This window comes from Atractosteus spatula, chromosome 6, assembly GCF_055471065.1.
Source record: "Atractosteus spatula isolate fAtrSpa1 chromosome 6, fAtrSpa1.hap1, whole genome shotgun sequence".
NCBI lineage: Eukaryota > Metazoa > Chordata > Actinopteri > Semionotiformes > Lepisosteidae > Atractosteus > Atractosteus spatula.
Genome location: NC_142711.1, coordinates 53,693,897 through 53,715,070, shown reverse-complemented (window position 1 = coordinate 53,715,070; position 21,174 = coordinate 53,693,897). Strand labels below are relative to the sequence as shown.

Sequence of the window (21,174 nt, the reverse complement as noted above, 5' to 3'; positions counted from 1 at the left end):
ACAAATAAAATAAAAAAGTACTCCTGACTGCACATCTGAATGGTTTGTAGATAGTTTGGCTGTTGCTGAATTAATTGCTTTGAAAACAAGGATTGCTCAATGGTAGAAATTCCTTTATTACAATAGTATGTGATTCAGTGAGCACAATTAAGCATTTTCCACTGGACTAATATAGCTATGATTGTTTCATATATCATTGGTTTAGTATCTAAATAGTGCAACAATTACAATAAAATATACTGTATACAGTATAAAAACTCTACTAGATGGCAGATGGCAGAACTTTTACTTTTAAACCTCAGTTCCACTACTTCACTTAAAAAAAAAGGTAAAAACCACATAAAAATCTAATGTATTTATAAAGGAGGATCATCTTTCCAGAAAAGCATAAGGTTGGGTGATGAGTGCTGCAATTTGTGTGATTAGTTTTTCAGTGTGAGAGGCACAATAATCAGTTGTAATACTTGGGAGCCTATTCTTAGTCCTTATTTGTATCATGCAATTGTATCATGCAATCTGGACATGTGTGAGCTCTAAGAAGCCCAGTGGAAAACCAATGTTTTGGAGGAGGTTAAGCCCTAGTCTCGTCCATTTCTGCTCTCATGCACACAGTATCGTGACTCTCAGGTGTGTTTGCACATTATCTTTCACATCTTTGACCCTCCACCCTATTATCACCATTGGAGTGTCTCCCTGCATCACTCTTCATAAAAGAGGAGGGAGACCCAGCCTTAGGCCCGTGGCCAAATTGTCATTCAATTCAAACCACGCCTCAACTCTATCAATTAGGGTTTGGACTGAACTATTAAATTACTTGAAGCTTTTTTTTATGTACTTAGGCTGTTTAACTGTTTTCATTTTTGCTGAAGGCAAAATGTCACATTCAGAACTCTGAGTGTGTTCAGAGTGCAGAATGCTTTTCTGAAAAACAGTTCAAAGCCATTTTCCATTTTGATGTCTCATTTAAGAATAGCTAGCAACAGTCTGAATAATATTCAGAAATGTTAGTGACTCCAACTAAAAGAATGATCATCCCCAATATAGCACTTTATTGCTCTGTGTTGCATACTGTACTCCTTCAAATCACCTATCTCTTCACTGAATCCCAGCTGGAATTTCTTAGCTCAATGTAAAATAAAAACCAGCACAACTTGTCCTGCTCTGTGTTAACAGGTTAGAAGAGCGACATGATTGTGCATAATAAGCACAAGCATTAAATAAAGATATTCTGTTTGTTTGACGGTGGAGCCATTAAGGAATACCTTGTTCCTGATCATAAAATGTATCTTCCAATTTTTAATACCCATTCCTAGTGTGTTAATTAAGCTACAGAAAATAGACATGAATAGAAACCAGAAACATAAATAAAAATAAGAAAGATTCACCTTGTGCTGTTCAAACAAAATAGTGTTGCAAAGTACATTACTGTACTATGATACAATTGTTAAAGTATTTGTGCAAAGGTTGTGTTAGCTCCATTTTCATAGAATCAGACATTTTCTTTATGGAATCTGAATATGTGGACAACTTCTTGTACAACATTCTTCACGTTTTCTTTACAAACTCTAGGGCTCCTTTTGAATCCCTGTTACCTTAAGTAATCACCTCATTTTCATGTTTTACACAAGCACTTAACTATGCTCTTACTTAAAAAATAGTTTTTACTTGTTCTACAAATTTTTCTGCCTGGTCTCAAGTTCTATGAATGAACAACCAATCATAACAATAGGACAGCTATGGCACTAAAAGAAATAAAGTTAGATCAAATCTTGAAATCTTGTGGGCAGTTTCATTCATGATTGCATTTAGACTTTATTAGTAACCACATTAAGGAAGTCAAGCTTCTGAATTAGATTTCCAGCGAAACAACCTATTTCCAGAGAAACACAAGGCTGTCATTGGATGAGAGCCTGATCACATTTTATGAGCTGAGGGATCTGACATAAGCCAACACCAGCTGCTATATATTTCTCTATCATTATTTTTTTTTTCTGAGCAGAGAAAAGTAGAGTGAAGTTAAAGTAAGACTGAAACTCTTTCAGCAAAATTTGAGTAATACTGTCTGTACAAATGACTCCTGGAAATTGAATCTGAAATGGATGAACTGCTGTGGACAGGAAATTCTTTATTTTGCTTGAATTTCCCAAGTATGAATAGTGAAAATGATTCATAGGCTTAAGTACTGTATCTGTTTGCCTGGGAGCAATTTCATGGACCTATAGTGCTTCTGCAGTAGCTAAACAAGTTGCTTCTTGACATCAGATGAATCTAACGAGCAGACATTACCAGGATAGAGGTGTTTCTTAGTCCATTCAGGTTACTGTGTTTATCTCAGCTCTTTTTTTGTCTTTTGTAGCTAATTGAAAGCCCAGATGTTTTTTAATATTCAAAGTGAGTTTTAAACCGTGACAACAGACATTTGGGGTTTCAAATAGATTTTTCATATATCAAATGGAAGTACTCACATAAATGTTAATTATCCTCAATGCCTGAGCATTCTTGCATACTTGCCTGCTGCCTACCTTGAATGCAATTATAGGGGCAATTCCTTCTGCAAGTAATTGTGCTAAAAATGATGAATTGACAGATGTCGGATCATTAGCCAGTATTTTGTATTTTCTGTTTTTCCACATTATTTTGTCAGTGAGAAGAAATCTGAACACGTACTGTAATTAAGTAGCCAGTGCAATTCATATAGTTTGCCAGATTCATTACAGTTTGAATTTTAAAAAAGCCAGGAAAAAAGAAAAAAAAAAGAAAACCAGTTTCTGACAGTTTTCAGAATAAGGGAACTTGCATATTGAATGGTTCACTTAACAGAGTAAGAAAGACAAGGCAAGGATTCAAAAAGTAACTGAATAGTGCTGTTCTTTTTTTTTAATTGTTTAAATACAGTTTGTAGATATCTAAAAATATGTTTTTAAAGAGCAATGAGATCTGCGAGACACACACTGGAAGACCTCATGAAATTGGCTTTTAAGCCATACGTATGTATGGAAAAAAGAATTTGAAAATAATGTCTATATTCTGTAAATCGTTTTCAAGAGAAGTTTCCAGAAAATTGCTAGCCTCCAAATTCCATTCACAGAAACTGGGACAAACTCTGAGTGAAGCTTCTTATTCTCTTAATCGGCTCTCCTCCTGTGTAATACAGTAGTTTACACAGGTGAACCAGTGGGGACCATCAGTTCTTATCTTATCAGCCTGTGATCCTTCTAGAACATTGTTCTCTGCCCTTTAGCTAAGCTGGTGTAATTGCTTTTTCTGTTTTCTTTGATAGAAGCACTCACACTTTGAAAACATAGCAAAATAGCTAAGAAATAGCTAAAAATATAAAATAACAAAGATATTGATCCTATGAAGTTCAAAAGCTGATCACCTGATGTTCAGCTATTTTGAAGATAATATTTTCTTAAACCTGAAAATGGTAATTATGATCTTTTGTAAATGTAAATTAAGGTTTATTGACCTAAATTGTTTGCCTAATGATCTGCATCTGTTGTTTCTTGACAGAAACAACAGAGATAATTCACTGATGTGCTTTTAAAAACTGAAATAAAGAAAAAAAACAGAATCAACCTCAGAACAGCCATAAAAATGTTTAATCTAACAAATTGGGCATTTATGAATCTCAATGTAATATTTTATTGCTGGTTCTGGCATACTACAGGATAAACCCATTATATTAAAATCTCTGATGAAAAAGTGATCTTGATAAATGCAGTACTTGACTGTGAAATTAATTAATTAATTTGATACTTTTCCAAAAATAAAATAAGTCAACATTTGGTCAGCTAATGTTTGCTCACTTTAATTATTGTATTCAGTCATCATTGTTTAAAGCCTCCATGCTTTCTGCATAAGAAAAAAAAAATCAGAACTGCAGTTGAAATGTTCTTTTCCACATGTTCTGCAGGTTTACTTACTTTCCTAGGGACACCGTGAAGATCTTTGATGATATTTAACAAACTTGAGGACTAACTTCATAAGATTGTATCTATGAGGAGTGACTAACAGTATGCAAAAGAAAATCCTTTGATGGTTAGGAGTTTTGGAAGCCAAAATTATTTTCTCACGAGAAATGTCTTCACCTGTGACATCTGTGTCTTTGTTCTAAATAGAAACAACTGCTAAAGGTTTGTAGGATGTTTTTAACTGAGAAACATAAAGGAAGCTATTCCCTTTGCTTTGACCCTGAAAACTCTATACCCCACATACAGAATGGTGTGAATTGATGAATGACTACACAAGAAAAAACAGATAGTGGAGCCAGATAGCGCATACTGAGATTGCAAGTCCTGGAACATGAGAAGACCTTCATCATCAAAAAAATCTAAGTGTCTCAGTTTGCAATCACATTGCCTTTTAATACCAATGGGACATACGGAAATATTTATCAGTACAAATCTACAGAAATCAGCATGATGATCTGATAGCGACGTGGGTGGAATCTTAGCATTGTGTACCAAAGAAAAATGAGCTGTGGAAGCAAAAATAGCCAATTCTGGAATATGATTTATGTGCAGCTTGGAAAAAAGACATTTCTTTGAATGTGGGCTTAAATACTCATGTACAGTATCTATAGACTATATGTCTACTACCAGAGATCAGACATACAATTTCTCAATGTTATAGATGCCACGAACTGGAAACTCATCTTTTGATTTTAATCTGTCAAGTACTGTATGTGATTTTCAAGTACATCCATGTCAGCAGATGGAATTACAAAAGACTCAATGAGTCCCATTAGGGGTTTAGTACAGTAGTTAAATAAAATCTGGTTGAAACATCATAGGGGCATGAACTGAGAAAGATACAAGACATGCATTTAATCAATAATAGTTTTATTCTTCAGCTTTCAATTTACGTGTTTAGAAACATTTAAAAACTGTTGATTTAAACATGAGTGTGGTTATCTTTGTGTTGTATGTATTATCCATTCATTTTCTAACTAATTTATCCAATTCAGGACACAAGGGAATCAGAGCCTATCCTGGCAAGCAACAGGCGCAAGGCTGGTTCCACCCTGGATGGGATTCTAGTCCATCACAGGGCACACACAGACTGGGACACACACACACACTCACACCAGGGCCAGTTTTTCAGGATGTCAGTTAACCTACCAGTATGTCTTTGGAATGTGGGAGGAAACCGGAGCACCCAGAGAAATCCCCTTGTGAACATGGGGAGAACATACAGTACAGACTCCAAGCAGATAGGACCCCAGGTCCAGAATTGATCCCAGGGCACCAGCTCTGCGAGGCTGCAATACTAACCAACTGTGCTACTTTTCTCCTCAGTTGTATAAATTATATATAGATCTGCTATATGTATAGATCTATCATGTGGCCCATCCAGCTTGTTTGCTTGACATTTAAGTGGTCTCTGGAGATCTCATGTACTGTATCTGTTTCTTGAAAGAAGCCAGGGAATTGGCTTCAAAAATTGGGTTCGGTAACTTGTTATAGACTCCCACAACTTCATGTGCAAAAAAGTGCCTCTTTTTCTCCATTTTAAATGCTCTTTGCCTCATGTCCTCTTTGTTTGTAATTATCGTTTCTGTTATCTTGCATATAATTGAAGTAATAGGCATGTAATACACCTGGTAATATCTGGTCTATAATTACTTGGTTCAGATTTGTCACCTTATTTATGGATGGGAGTTACATTAGCAATTTTCCAGCCAATGGGTGTTACTCCTGTCCTGAGTGACTGTTTAAATAGTTTGTTGATCATTTAAGAATAACATACAGTATCTTAGTCACTTTAGTACAGTTGGTAGCATTCTTTAAGGCCCTGGAGATGTGTTCATCTAGAGAGCTTCTAATACCTGCAACACATCTTCCCCTTCTACTGTATGTTAATAATATTTAATATAAGTTGTCTTTGCCTATATTATACGGCATGTTATACGTTTTTTTTAAACAACCAAGTGAAATATCAGTTTAATATATCAGCCATTTCACTTTCATCATGTAAACATTTCATACTGTATTTTCACCTTTCTTTAGCTGTTATAATACAGAATAATAACAATTGTTTTTAAGCTTCTATTACAATGCTCTTGATCTTTTAAAGATACTTTTTGCATCTGTGCTCGCTTAACATCTTTAAATGGATCTTTTTTTTTAGAATTTTATAAAGTCCTTTCTTTCTCCTTTTTCACTTTTGCCATACTCTTAGGATGAATCTAATCTTAGCTTTAAACTGTTGCTATTTATTAATTTCCATCCTGTCCCATTCTTCTCTTAAACTCTATCTCATTCCTTTGTAGTCTGCTTTCCTAACATTTTATGAGTTATATGAGTTATACTCACAGTTTCATGATGGTTTTCTCACCATTTTTTTTCTTACTTTATCTTGATTATGTGAGGCATTCTCTCTAGTACTGCAGGTATTCTGAAAAGTTGTGTATGGAAGCAATTCTACCACATCTATATTGAGGTTCAGTTGCTGACATCTCTGATGGGTTTTTTTTCCAGAGTGAGGAAAATTAAAATCTCCCCTAATAAACCTCCCCTTTTACAAATGCATCTCAGATTTTAATATACAAGGATGACTTACTGTAGTAATGATATCTGAGTTAAGGAGACTGTTTGGCCTTTCAAACAGTATTTTAAATGTGTTTGCATAAGATTGACCAGTGTAGATTCTGAGACTCTTGATTCATCTACAGTATTTACATCCTCATCTTGTGCCAGAATGCTCTTTTTGATCTGTAGTGCTGCACTTATTTCTTTCCTGTCTTTTCACAATGCAGAATCCACTAATGCTGTAGTCTTCACCACCACTCTCGGTGTTGGATTCCTTTTACATTGTAACCACATTCTAGTGCAGTAGCTTCTGTTTCTTACATTTCGTTCCTAATTCAGTTCACCGAGTTCTCAGAGCGCAGTTTGAACCCTGTGGTCTAGCCAATTTTCATTAGTCTGTTGTGAATGTTTTTCCCAAAGCTAGTTCACTACTGACTGCCAGGTGTAATTGAACTTCAGCATCCTTGACTTGCTAAGAAACTGGAATTCATTGGATTTGCAAGCTCATGTGAGTCAATGAGAAGTGTATAACTCTTGCAGTTGCTACCAACTTTCCTGTTAGGCACGGTATTTCTTGGAAAGTGTCAAATAACACATGGATCTGACAGGTGTGCATCACAGGAATGCAGGCACAAATCCTCATTCTCCTGGCGTGGTAACAGGCGTTGTAGCAACAAGCCAAGTTGATTAGCAGCTGGCATTACCAAACTGTAAGGAAATAAGATCTGAACACTTCTACATTCATGTACAAAATACATTGGCAAACCAAGAAGAGTTAGTTCATAATTGCCTCATTGAAAATCTTCTCAATACACATGGTATGGTACACACGAGACTCAGCATACATAATGTTACAAAACGTTTTTGTATTTACAGTATCACACTAAAAACGTCTTGAAAAGCTCTGAGTTGTGGCTCTTAGGCAGATAAAAATCTGCCACCCGATAAAAACATCTCACCACTCCTAGCAGTGGAATAAGTTGTCTGAAGCAGGAAATTATATACATGGCATTTAGAAAATGATAAAAGTCAAAACAGGTAAACATATTATTGTTATCTATAATTTTTTTCTGTTTTTCTGAGAAGTCAGTATTGAGGAAGGAAAATTTAAAATTCAAATAGCGTTTGTATAACTTCACTTTCATAATAACCAGGTACCTCTTATATTTTATTTTTCACATGCAAATTCTGTATTTTTAAAATACTTAAGTACCAATTGTCATAGCTTACCCAGGATACAATATTTCATATGAGGCACACATGAATAAATGCATTTACTTTATTGTGTGTTTATTGTGTTACACTGTATATCTGCAGACCTGCATTGGAAGGTCAGAATCTTGTCACTGTTTCACTGCTTATGTCTTCAATGGAAAAAACTAAGAAGACTGGAAGAGTGTTTTTTAAAGAATAGGTGATGTAAGATTAACTTTATTTTGGTTTAAGTTTTTTTTTTACTAGAATGTATTTGTTCAACTTTTTTAAATGGATCAAATTTTCTGTACCATATAATTTCCATCAGATTAAAGGACTACAGCTTGTAAAATCTGAAATGAATTTAACTTCTATCGAATGGGAGACGCCTTATCCTGCAATTTTCAGAAATTAATTACACATCACTCCTAGATACTGTAAATTTGTTAACATTTTTTTTCTGAAAATGATAGATAAGTTTCAGAACCTGTCCCTTGCTTTAAGCATGTTAAGTGCCAGCATATAGCAAAATCTACTACTACCATTGTCTTATATGGATTAAATTAATGAAGTAAAAATATTTTGTACTGACAAACTGTTCCATAAGAACCATAAATATGAATGAAAAAAATCATATTGACAACCTCTCTTCCTAGATTCTTAGAAAAGAATTTTGATTTTAGACTTTCTTCACGACTGTGTTAAACATTCCAGATGTTGTTGTTTGCTGATTTGTTTTCTGTAATTGAAATATTGCTGTATAAACTTTTTTAATAGCAATATAATGCAACATTGAAACATCATTGGCTCAGCGATAAATCAACAGCTGATACCAACAGCTGCTGTGTTTGCCAGGGACTTAATTACAACTTTTGTACTGATGGGACTTTTACCACAGAGATTGTCCATGATACAGCACCCAATTAGTGCACTGTTACATGCCCTTTAAATCCACCTCTCTGTCCATCTGCTTGAAATGTTTAATGATGTATTATTTGCACTATACAAGACAGAACTGGGAGAAGGTTCTCCATTACTGTTTCAAGAATGTGTTTAAGTTGTTAATAAGCTGAATAAACAATTAGTTAAGTGACTTCACATCTTTCATAACAGTCTCCTGATTTGGGAATTTAGTTTAAGGTTAACTTTATTTTTATTTGTTTGCATAGTAGAACCCTTTATCAAGGAGAACACACAGAATATACAATTAAGCTTAAAGTGAATATAAAAAAACGAATAATTCAAATACTGTAATTAAATACAAAAAGTAAAAATGCAAATGAGAAAAACCCTCAAGGCATTGAGATACAGTAGGAACATGTTAGGAGTGTTATGTCTGTGCAGTGCAAAAGGGAAAACAATGTCCATGGAGCAGTAAACTAGGTGTAGATAAGGAATCATTGATTTACTTCAACGGTAAAGAGGACATGCTGCTAAGCACAGTCCTGTATCGGTTGGAGGTAAAACTTCACAACAGAGGGAGAGAGATCAAAAATGATAAATAGGTGAGTCCTGTGGAGATATCATAAAGTGGTCAAAGAATGAGCAGTTCTGATTTCAATTCCATAGTTCATTCCATCACTGTTCAGCCGGGGATGAAAATGAAGAGGTATCGGAGGGAGAGGACAAGAGAGGAGGAACAGTCTGGCAGAGGAGGGGAGAGAGAACGTTCGAGCTAGGGGCCTAGGGAGTGACAAGGGACTGCAACAGTGTTGCTAAGACAGTGGTAACCAATGGAAGGACCATAACAATGTCTTGACATGAGAGAAGCAAAACAGAAAGAGGACTAAGGGAGCATCAGAATTCTGTATGAGTTGGAGGGAGCAAGAAATGCAGACTGGGAGGCCAGCCAGTAGCATGGGAGCCTACACTAGAAGTTACTGAGAAGGGTTGGATATTGCTCAGCAAAGGCAGTGTAGACATGTGACAGGAATAAAAGAGAGAGGGGTCGGTCAAAACTGCTGTACATGTGCTTAGCAGAGGACCAGGGTGGACCAGGTAGTGAAGTTAAGAAGGATAGAAATATAGTTTGTTATAATGGACAGAAAAGAAATGCAGGATAATAGACTTAGAGAATTAAAGTTTATGTTGATAGGAGTGCATCCAGGAGGGGGTGACAGAGAAATAACTGTGCCTTCTTCCATATTAATGGTTATTAGAGGGAGGAAAAATGAGGATCTGAGCATCACCTGCATAGGAGTAGTAGGAGGGTACACTAAATCCTACTAGAAAGTAGGTGTAAATAGAAAATAACAAGGGACCAAGTGCAGTGCCTTGGAGAACACCAGTGCAGAGTGAGTTGTATATCACATGCATTTTGTTCTGGTTTTCACTTTAAATAATCAAATTAATGTTCACAGAGGATAATGCTACCCCGCCTAGTTTGTGCCACAAAGTGTAGTGTTTCTTACTGTACTGTATGTCTTGAGCGAATTGACGATTGCAACAGTTATGCCTGTACATGGAATTTTTTACACTAACATGCTGTGAAGTCTTCCCTAACATGACCCTCTATAGTTGTACCTTGAGTGGGAAAGCAGTGGCTTCTGATATTTTTCAGGTTTTAGCATTGTTTACCATATTAAAATTTCAGTTACTTGTTCTGCCAACAGCTATCATGATTCTCTGCCTGCGTTATATAAACATCAGTCATTTATTTCTGTTGTTGTTCAGATTCAGAATGTAAATCTAAACATCTCTATTCCCAAAGGGATTATTGAGCAGTAGGGGATTTGTATCAAGATCAGCTCACCGCCCATATGTACTTAAGTAATTCTGTACTTGCTTATTTGAGAAATAATAAGAAGGCTGGTTTCTGATTGTCTTGTTTAAAACTAATCAATCTTTTAGGTGATATATTTAACTGTTTCATAGGGCAAAGCCACAAAGAAGCTACACTGAAATTAAAAAATATGGTTGAATATCTTCTAATCCGAACTATTTCTAAATACATGTACTGTGCTCTGACTTTATTTAAAAAATACACACAACCCTCTTGGTCTTCTTAGTTCTTCACCAAGAACAGCTTGAAGAAGCAAAGCACTGTTGAGGTGTTTGACTGCTGTCTGCTTTGAAAAATGTCTGTTTTATGATTGCTATAATCCTGCCAATCAGAATATCAGTCTGAAGCTGTTTTAAATGTCATACAGTAAATTAAAATTACATTTTTAAAATAATTGCATAAAATCCCTCTGCTTTGTGTTTTAGTAGAGTATTGCATTAAACTGTATTTTTCCACTGATACTAAATCATACATAGTTCTTTATACTGTATTTTAAATATCGTACATTAATAAAGTGGCAAGAATTTTCATGTACTTATCGGTACTATTGAATAGATGTCTAACCATGTAAAAAAAATAAAGAGACAGTATCCAGAGTCTTATTAGATAGATAGATAATACTTTATTAATCCCATAGGGAAATTGATGTGTTACAGCAGTCCAGCCCAAGACAAGCAACAGACATCAGAATAGTTATAAAACAAAAGACAAACAAAATAAATAAAAATAAATAAATACATAGGTGTGTGCAAAATGTGCTGATCATAGTCGCTGTAAAAACAATAAAATATGTGCAAAATGTGCATAGGTTTATACAGACTGATTGTCCAAAAAGTACAAGGGAGTAAACATGCTGTCCATAGAGGAGCAAATGAAGGGCTAACAGTCCTAGCCTAGGGCAGTGTTATACACCCTGACAGCCGCCGGGAGGAAAGACCTGCGGAAACGTTCCCTTGAACACCGTAGCTGGAGCAGTCTATTGCTAAAAGTGCTCCGCTGCCCAGTAACAGTCCCATGAAGCGGATGAGAGGTGTTGTTCATGATGGCTGTGAGCTTGTTCAGCATTCTCCTCTCAGCCACCACCTCCATGGGGTCAAGGCTCATCCCCAGCACAGTACCAGCCTTCTTGATGAGTTTATTGAGCCTATTTGCATAGGCTCAATAAAGTAAGCCTATGCAAATAGGCAACTAAAATAAGTTGCATTACAACTTATTAAGTTGTAATGCAATTTTTTATGATAGTGGGTATAGAGTAGCTCTAAAATCGCAATCTTGATATTCAGAAACACTAAGAGAAAAGCAATGATGTGATTTATTTTCACTTTCTATAGTTCTTTGTTACGTCCCCGTGTGTGTCCGTATGTTTTGTTTTTTCCCCCACTTCCTGTATTCAGATACCCCTTGGTCCATCATTACACCATTGTTGCCGTATTCGCAATCAGCTTCTCGACCAATCAGAACTCAACTTCTTCCGTATTTAAGTTGGAGGGGTCTTCCGCTCGGTTTCGTTTCTGCTCGCCTCAGCTTCGTCTCCATCTCGCTTCTCTTCGCTTCGTGTGTGTGTGTTTCCGTATAGCTTCGGCTTTGTTGGTTTGTATTCGTCTCCTCCTTGTACTTTCGTTTGTTTTTATTATCCTTTCTTTCGCCATTACCTTGCCCAAACGTGTTAGATCCACCGCTGTGCTCTTTTGTACCCTATTCCTTGTGTCTACTCTCGTTTTCCCTTATTGGTATCCGTCACTCACTTGCGTATTTGTGTAAAGGGTTAGTTAAGGGTGTCGGGTGACTTGTGCACACGTAGTTGGTCTTTGTAAACTAGTTTAGGACGGGTGAGTGCCTTTTCTCTTGTATGGTTTTGGGTAGTTTAGTGAAGGTTAGTGAGGGTGTTAGAAGATTTCGGGTTTTGTTTCATAGTTAGGTCAGCTTCCCCTCACTTAAAAAGCCAGCTCCACTTTGTTTATTTTCGTTCCTTGGCACCACTCATATTTCCTCTGCCCCCATACCAGTCACCTATTCAAATTGTACATATTTCACTTCTGTGTACCTATCCAAATTCGTTACCACTATCTTTTCCCCACACCGAAGATTTATTCCTGCATGCCTGAAATTCCCTTATGTCGTACTCCATATACCCCTAGACTATTAGGGTGCGTCATATTTGTTTCAACAAAGAAAAGACGTTTTTGTAACTACAGTACGTCCAGTTTTTGTTCAGAATGTTTCCATTGGTCCTTGCCAAAAAGTTGCATTTGTTGGACTGTTCCGTAGCACTTTCAGCATTATAACAGGAATAAATTAAGATAAATTACATTTGGGGGAATACAGCCTGCTTTGCTGTCGGCATTCTGTCATGCTGTGTATCGGGAACCTTGAAGCAAAAGACCTATGAAATGTGAAATCCTGTAAAGAGCCAGATATAGGATTATGTGTTGCATTTGCTTACATTTTGACATTAAAGTTTGTTTACAAAGACTCAAGAATCTTTGAAATAACTTTAAAATTAGATTGCGGTGCTGGTACTCAGTGATTAGCATTAATATTGGTAGAAGCATTTATTCGTGGACATTATTTGTAAACCTTTCAGAACAATGTTTCATTTATAAATATACTGTACGGTATATTATGTCTTAGAGATAAATACTCTAATGATTCATTTTGGAATTGGTTGACACTTAAAACAAAAAATCTTTAAAAAACATGCTTAAATCAAAGAGTAATTTAGATGTGAATTCCCTGATGAAATATGAATGAAGGTCACTGCTCTACAAGGTCAAAATATGATACGTTGCAGCTTTCACAAAGAGCTTATAGCTCTATACTGTATGTGTGTCAGAGGCAGCAAGGTTTGTATATACAGTACATGTTTCTTTAAATGTACAGGCCAGTGGTTTCATTTGACTTTTGCCCTGAACATCTATTTCTGTGTTTCAGTTCATAGAGGAGATTGCCACCTGTATTGAAATTCTTTCTTTACTAGCAAACTGTAAAATTACATTTGTTTCAGTCAAAGATTCTCAATTTTAGAGTTCTGCTGGAGGAACCCACTTTTCTTTTGTGATCTGTTATAAATATGTGCTTTTAAGCTGTTATTTTTTCATTTGTGCTCTTACTTATCTAAAACAGAAGTTATCCTATACACTTTAAGATGCTACAGCATATCACATGTGCTTTATGCAACTTTGTCAGATTGTACACATTGTACTTTATATGGCATTTTGGCATTTGGTATCTTATTTCCTTTGCACTATTGCTTAAAAGGAAGGCAAAACCTATCCTTAAGTCATTGCAAAATATATTTATTAAAACCTAGAATTTTATTTTGGATAAAATAATTTCTGTTCCAGCACAATATTCTTTTATGTATTCTTCTTGTACACTAAAGAGCTTTCAATGTGCACCTCAGTACAGACAGATTAATCAGATTGTTGCCAAGTTCTGCAGTATGAGGACATTTCAGCTGAGAGAAGACCTGAGTGGCAAGGAAGGTGACAACTCAGTGTGTGGGTACTGGGGTTATTAATATCCTTCATCTGTGCAGACTGAATAGTAGAACTCGATATGACAAATCTTAAAAGGGAAGTGCAGATGTGGTGAAAAAGAGTTAAATTAAAAAGAAGATAGTTACTGTATTCACATTTTGCTTGTTTTTTTTAGCTACAGTACTTGCACGCACATACAGTACACCTCTACTCAAAGGCAGTTTTCCCTCATTCTATATTGGTGTTTTATATCATTAATATCAATGCACATCATTAAGTAATTTTTCTACTGTAATCCTACTTTTTTTTTCTGCTATGACTGATGCATCTGGTTGAAATCTGACATTTTAAACATAAATATAGTGGTCTTCTGCAGTTTAATTCAGAAAACAACTAAATTTCTGAATCAGTGAGCCTCTAGCCCAGTGGAGTTGTTTGGAGTCTAAATCAATAGAATTTAATCCTTCTTCAGCCTTTAAACATGAGGTATTTTGTTTGAAAAATCAAGTCTATAGTGTCCATTAAAAGTGCTTTGTACATCAGGAGGGGACAAGTGTATCTAATTTTCTGATTAGATTTACTGTTTCACAGTCTGTGAGCTTTTACTTAAATGAACAAAAATTACCTCCACTTCTGAAAATACATGTATACACAGGGTACTGGTGTGCTGAAAATGCTATTTTTGAAAATAAACAGAAGTAACAAGTGATTTTAAATAATATAAATTGTTTCTTAATAGCTGTGGAAATTTGTCCTACAAGAACATAAGAAAGGTTAGAAATGAAAGGAGGCCTTTGAAGCCATATTCCCTTTGGTTGCTAGTATCAAAATGATCCCAGGATCTCATCCAGCTGTTTCTTGAAAGAAACCAGGATATTGGCTGGCTTGCTTGTTTCAGGCCCGCACAACCCCTAACACTTACTGTATGTAATTGATAACCCAGGGAACCGATGTACAGTAGCAATTATAGAGCTCATTTTATCAAAATCCTGGAATGGAACAGATTGCAAGGCAGCCACAACCTGAATTGCCCTGACTTAAATTATTTAAGGTCTATGTTTTTTCAACCTAAGAGCAATTTTTTGGTGTGTGTGTGTGTGAAGTTGATCAATTATTTAGAGTAGTATAGTTGCTGAAGTCAACAGCAGTGGGACTTTTCTTACTGTTGCTGGCATTCAACAGAACATAATCCACTATTTCAAGAGAAAAGCTTTCCTAACAAGCCTAATGAGGCTGTTATTTAAACATTATTGTTGCAGACTCCCAAATGGATCCACTATTAATGCAGAGTGGAGATTGAGGCCTTAACTTGAGATATCATTGGTCTCAGTAGTCTCATTGGTCATAGTCTGAGCTATGTCATTAGTGGACTGTGACTGGGGTTCCCGAAGTGGTTATAGATAAAAGTCTGAGTACTGCTGGGTTGGGTGTCCTTGAGAGGATTAGGGTGTACTTAGATTCCCATGCACCAGCAATCACTGGGACTTCCTAGGTGCCTGCCAGCTTGCAGCTTTGCCACTGAGAAGGACATTATTCCTACAGTCAATATTGACTCTCTTGTGAGAGAGAGAAACTACTTTGTGTGCCGTGTGTAAAATGCTAAATTACTCAAGAGCGTGTTTCTGAGGAAAATAGGTAGGCTTCCCTTTTTTTTGTTGATGACAATTGATTTATTGGAGACGAGTTCATATACCCGGTACAGCTAAGAAGTAACTCTCCAATCACAGTCTGGTCATAATCATGACCAGGTAAATGTCACTAAAATTAGTCTGACTCAGTTAATGAGTAATTTTGTACATACAGTGTCAGTGCAGCTCCTTCAATTTACAGTAATGTTCCTCCTTTAAGTGGCTCTGCAGTGATCACTGATCCCAACTGAACAACCAATGATACTCCATTACATTTACTGTTAGCAGTAACAGGACCAATTAAGCTAAGATATCTTTGACATCCTAGGTGACAACCTAGTCTCTAACTTAAGACTTTTGAGTAGGGAGCTGCATCAGAATGCTACAAAGGAACAGGCAGAGATTCATCCCATGCTGAAAGGTAAGGAAAGGAAATGAAGCGTTTTGGCTGTGGAGCCTTCTTCAAGCCTTTACACCTGGAATGAACCTAGTCTCTTAACTATTTACCAAAATAATCCAAGAGGTTTGCTCAGGGAGACAGAGATGCAGTCTCTTTTTTTGTTTGTGCCCGCCTGCCCTGTGATGGACTGGTGTTCTGTCCAGGGTGTACGATACCTTGTGCCCCTTGCCTGCCGGGATAGGCTCTGGCTCCCCCGAGACCCTGCATTGTAAAGAGCGGTTAGAAGATGGATGGATGGATGGATGGATGGATGGATGGATGGATGTTTAATAAAATGGCACCAAAAAGGAGTGGAATAAATAACCCAAGGAGAAATCTAAAACTGTCAATTCAGATACTATAAATATTGCTCTTATTGCCATAATTGGAAAACATCAGGTGGAGTCTACTGATAAGAGATGATCATTTATTCAATAAATTACTTTATTTTGTTACTCATGGACTCATTTATTCTATTTAGTAACCTCAGGGGTGTTTACAATGTCTTACCCATGCTCTGCGAGAGCAGAAGACATGTATTTATTGATGTAATTTGAAGCCACAATTTTTTTAAAAGACCTGAAGCAGACTATCATTGGAAAATTATATGTGACCGTAACATGCAGTCAAATGCTTTTTTCTGCCAGAGATACATTGAGCAGTGTATATAATTCATCAAAGCCTTGTTGCTCTAGGTCCTATAAATATTTTATATAACAACAAAGGTCCAGAAGGTAGCTAAACACACACACACACTTTTGTAGGTACTGTATATACTTGTATATATCGATTTAAACTCTAATAAGGGAGCATAAAATAAGCTAAATAATTAAAAATTGCAGTCCTCTACATAGAAGAGGACAACTTAAGAAAACTGAAGTTTAATGTTTTTTTTTTTACATTTTTAACATTAACTATGGAACTATTATTATCTAATAGCTTTTCTATAAAAAATATTTTACCATTCTTCTATTTTTTAAAGTGCTTGAAAAGCATCATCATAGAGTTTAAATGTTATAGCATTCTAACTGGACTGACAATCTTTGAAATTTATTTCATAATGTCTTCTCACAACACCTTTCAAGAGTCACCACCCATTGTATAGATTGGTTGTGAATGTGTACAATATTATTTCACCAGCAACAAGTACAGTAAATGTCTGCAGAGACCGTTCTAACCTAATTTGTCTGTCTTTATGAAACCTGAATGCTTGTGTGTTATCTGAATCATTAGTTAGATCCTTTGGTGTCATCTGTTTCCCTTGAGGAACATGTGCAGGTACAGTAAGTGGGTACTGGATATCTGTATCAGTGTTTTTCTGTAGAAGGAGAGCTCAACCCTTCTGGTTCTGAATAACAACAGCTACTGTATTTATCCTTTTCAAAGTTGCACTCAACTCCAGCTGGCCTGTTTTTGCTGCATCGAGTAGTCTCCTTATGCTGCAAGTGGTGTCGTATACAGTACATATATATACTGTATATTTACTATCATTGTTTTTTTTATAAAACACTCAAAGGATGATACTATATTTGTTAATTACATTTTGCTCCAGCTACAGCATTTCTAGTGTGTATGCGGTATATTTGATCTGTCCGCCTCTTTCTGTCTGTCTAATCTGTCTTTAAGAGTGTCTTTTGTAGGTAAGGTACTGTTTTCTCATCCCATCCAGTTTGGAACACTTCGCTCCAGTGGAGCTAAAAATATTGACCACAGAGCAGTAGCGTGAAGGGCTGGGAGGCTGCAGTGTCTTCTCACCTCTGCTCTTAATGACCAAATTGAGCTGCTGATTAGCTTAATTAGACCAACGTAACGATTTTCAAAGGTTTTCAGCTGATGAGGATTTACTGTACAGGGACCACAAAAAAACTACTCTTAACGGCTTCTGCGTCTTTACCACTAAGAACGGTCACAGACCAGAGTGAGCCATTGAGCCCATTTTGCCGAATACAGTGCGTTTCCAAACTCAATGCCAACCGAAGGTCATATAGACTCCTCGGGTTTCGGTTATTGGCAGTTTTCCGTGTTTAATAAGCTCCCTCTGGTATTTCCTTTGGTTACCTCTAGAACTGGTTGCCAATCCAGTATATACAGTATATGCAGTGTTTTGCCATTTAATAAATACAGATCTGTAGGCCTGAGGAGCTCAGTCCTGGTTCTGCAAGGGTGGTAGTTTCTCTGCAGGTTTTTCTAGACTTCTTAAAAGCAGCGCCTGAAGACCTGGGAAAAGCTTTTCAACTCGTCCAGTTAATCCTATAATGAGCTGGTTCAGATCATTACAAGCCTGGTGAAGTGAAAAGCTGTGGATACACATCACTTTTTTGGACAGGAACAGAGATCCCTACTATAGACACTTGTCCTCACTTATTTATTTTCTTACCACAGGCACTAAGCTTAATACTATAATTCATACTATACAATATGTGAGATACAGGTTGAGAAGTCTATTGTTACATGCAACTTTTTACCTGATTGTAATTAAGAGCTCTGGTGGAATTAAATATATAAATGTTCTGGCCCTTGTGTTGTAAATCACCAGTTTTAAATACTGTATATCATCTCTTGTAATTATTGCTGCAATACAGGGTCTCCAAACTTCGCCCTGTGTAGTCCAAAAGCAGTTCCTCCTATACCTCACCTTTTTCTAAATTTTGACAATGCCTCTAAGGTATTATCAGAAACCTGGTCATTGAGGGCTGAAGAGTTTTCATATATTAGTCCAATATTATCTATACTGAAAATTTAACACAGCACCTGATTAATTGTTCACATTTTAATTGTTCAAAGTCTTTAGAACTTCATGATGTTAGTGATTACCTTTAAATCCTGATGAACAGGGGCTCTTTGCGACCATACTTGGCAACCCCTGTTATATGGCAAATGGCAATACTGTAGGTTGCTTCTGAAACAAACTCTTAATTGTCTCTGTGATTGGTTAGGTTCTTGTTGAGTGACCCGCAGAACCTTCAAAGAAAGGTTAAAAAAAGATCTGTTTTAATGACTGTTGTAATGGGACCTTGGTACTATGGTTTTCCTTCTTTAGTGTAACTAATGATGTCTGCAGTTATATTTAATTAGAAAACAATGAGGTCACTAAAAGGCTTAGTTCATCTCGTATAGTTCCTGAGTATTATACTTTAATTTAGTATTTAGACAGGAGGATGGAGATTTGTCCTGTGGTTTGTTGTTCTAAACATGACAGAGTTAAGTGCTTGAAATCTTTATTCCATGGAATAAAACTGGCATCCTAACTAAAAGAACGTACCACCATCCTACAAATATGCATTATTAGAAATGTTTAGACATTTTTTTAGTTGCAATAGTTGCTTATTATCCTGTTTCACATCATATCCATGTGTACCAGAATAAGAGGACTGACAGGCATATCCAAAGGAGAAACAGTCATGTCTAGAGTGAACCTGACTAGTTTAGAAGGACATTCAAGATGCCAGCAAACTTGAAATATTTGCTTGTGGTTTGTTGAAACAAGGCTCGTGGGAATTCGGAACAAGCTACCCAACAATGTTGTTGAAACTGATACCCTGGCGTATTCTTCCACACAAAAAACTCCTGGATGAAATCCTCGGATCAACTATTGAACGGGTGATATGGGCTGAATGGCCTCCTCTCATTTGTAATCTTTTTTAGGTTTTTAAGAAGTATCTACTATTAGAAGTACACTGGCTGGTTTCGTGCTCATTATTTAAAACGAGCACTTTCTATCAATATAGTTCCAGTTTCTTTAATGCTCACGTTCCATTCACAAAAGGATATTAAGTTTAATCCACGCCGTACACAGTATTAATGTTAAAATATTGTTAATATTATATAATCCATACAATATAATTGATATTGATATCATTAACTGGGTTGCTTACATTTTTTCTGAGTTTAACTGTGTTGCATGTGCTGAGAAAATATATGCATTTATGTATAATAATGTATTGTATTTTTGTGTATCCGAGTTGATTTTTTTTGCCGAGATTAAAGTGTCATTTCAAATAGCCTGCATCCTGCCTTGAATCCTTAACAAATTCAGAGCTAATGAACTCAGTTGACCACTTGGTTTGTTAAAAAGGTACCTTCATGTTCACTTATGCACTTTTACAGCAGTCTATATGCATAGTGCGTTTTGGAGTATTTTCTAGTTTTTACAATGTTTATACCTTAATGTATCCCTGACTTTTTCAGCGATTCCCTGTGGCTTCTGTCATGCTTGACCACGTAACTCAGTGCTTTACCACCCTATTACTACCATTCTTTACTACACTTTGATCAGGGGTTCACATGGGAGCACAGTTAGTATTTAGAAGGGCTTGAACTATGCAGCTCAACTAGCAGCTCTGGTGTTCAGTTTAGCCGTGTACAGAAATGAAAAGGATGAGTCACAGGCATAGATTACCTTGATTTTTCTTCAAATGAAGCTTGAAGTCATGGTCTGTATGTTTATGGTCTAAGACTGAAGGATTATTTTATGAGGTATTTAACTTGAATTTCATGGTTAAATAGTAGGCACAATTGAATGTAAGCATCTTTTGGATTTTACCAAACACTGTAAAAAAAAACAAAACAACAACAACTGTATTTTAAATGCTGTCGCGGTATTATAATCCCAGAAGATTTTCTTTCAATCCATGACGTTTTAACATTTGGAAGATTAGAGAATAGAGGCAATTTGCTGAAAAGGAGGGGGATAAAACCCAGCCAGTTTTTCACCTCAGCCATGGCTCACTTACATAACACCTGTGCGTTTTCTATGCATAACACCACTCTCAAGAAGACAGGCGGCTTGGTAAATTTGTCTCCGTAAAAATCACAGGTGCTGTTGTGGAAACCAGACTTGATAAAAACACACTGTTCCAAAGCACTGCTCTTTTGTGAAATTGAGATGAACTCTGGGCAACTGACAATTTCTAGCCTTTTAGTGATGCGATATATAAAAAAAAGCGTTCTAAATGTGTTTGTTTTATTGTAAAGAGCGGATATAAGAGGTAGACATCAGTACGTGCTTCTGCCTGTTTATATTCGTTTTCAGATCCTTTACCCATCCAGTATGTCAAATTATTTTTGTGCAGCTTTTTTTCTTAAAGTTGTTTTCTAAAAATAATAAGAGGTCTAAGAT

General features: G+C 36.3%; 1 protein-coding gene across 2 annotated transcripts in view; it reads left to right on the top strand.

Moving 5' to 3' along the window:
• The window catches only part of LOC148833049 (A-type potassium channel modulatory protein DPP6-like), a 223,082-nt gene that overhangs the window by 100,478 nt on the left and 101,430 nt on the right, over positions 1-21,174 (top strand). The window lies entirely within an intron of this gene.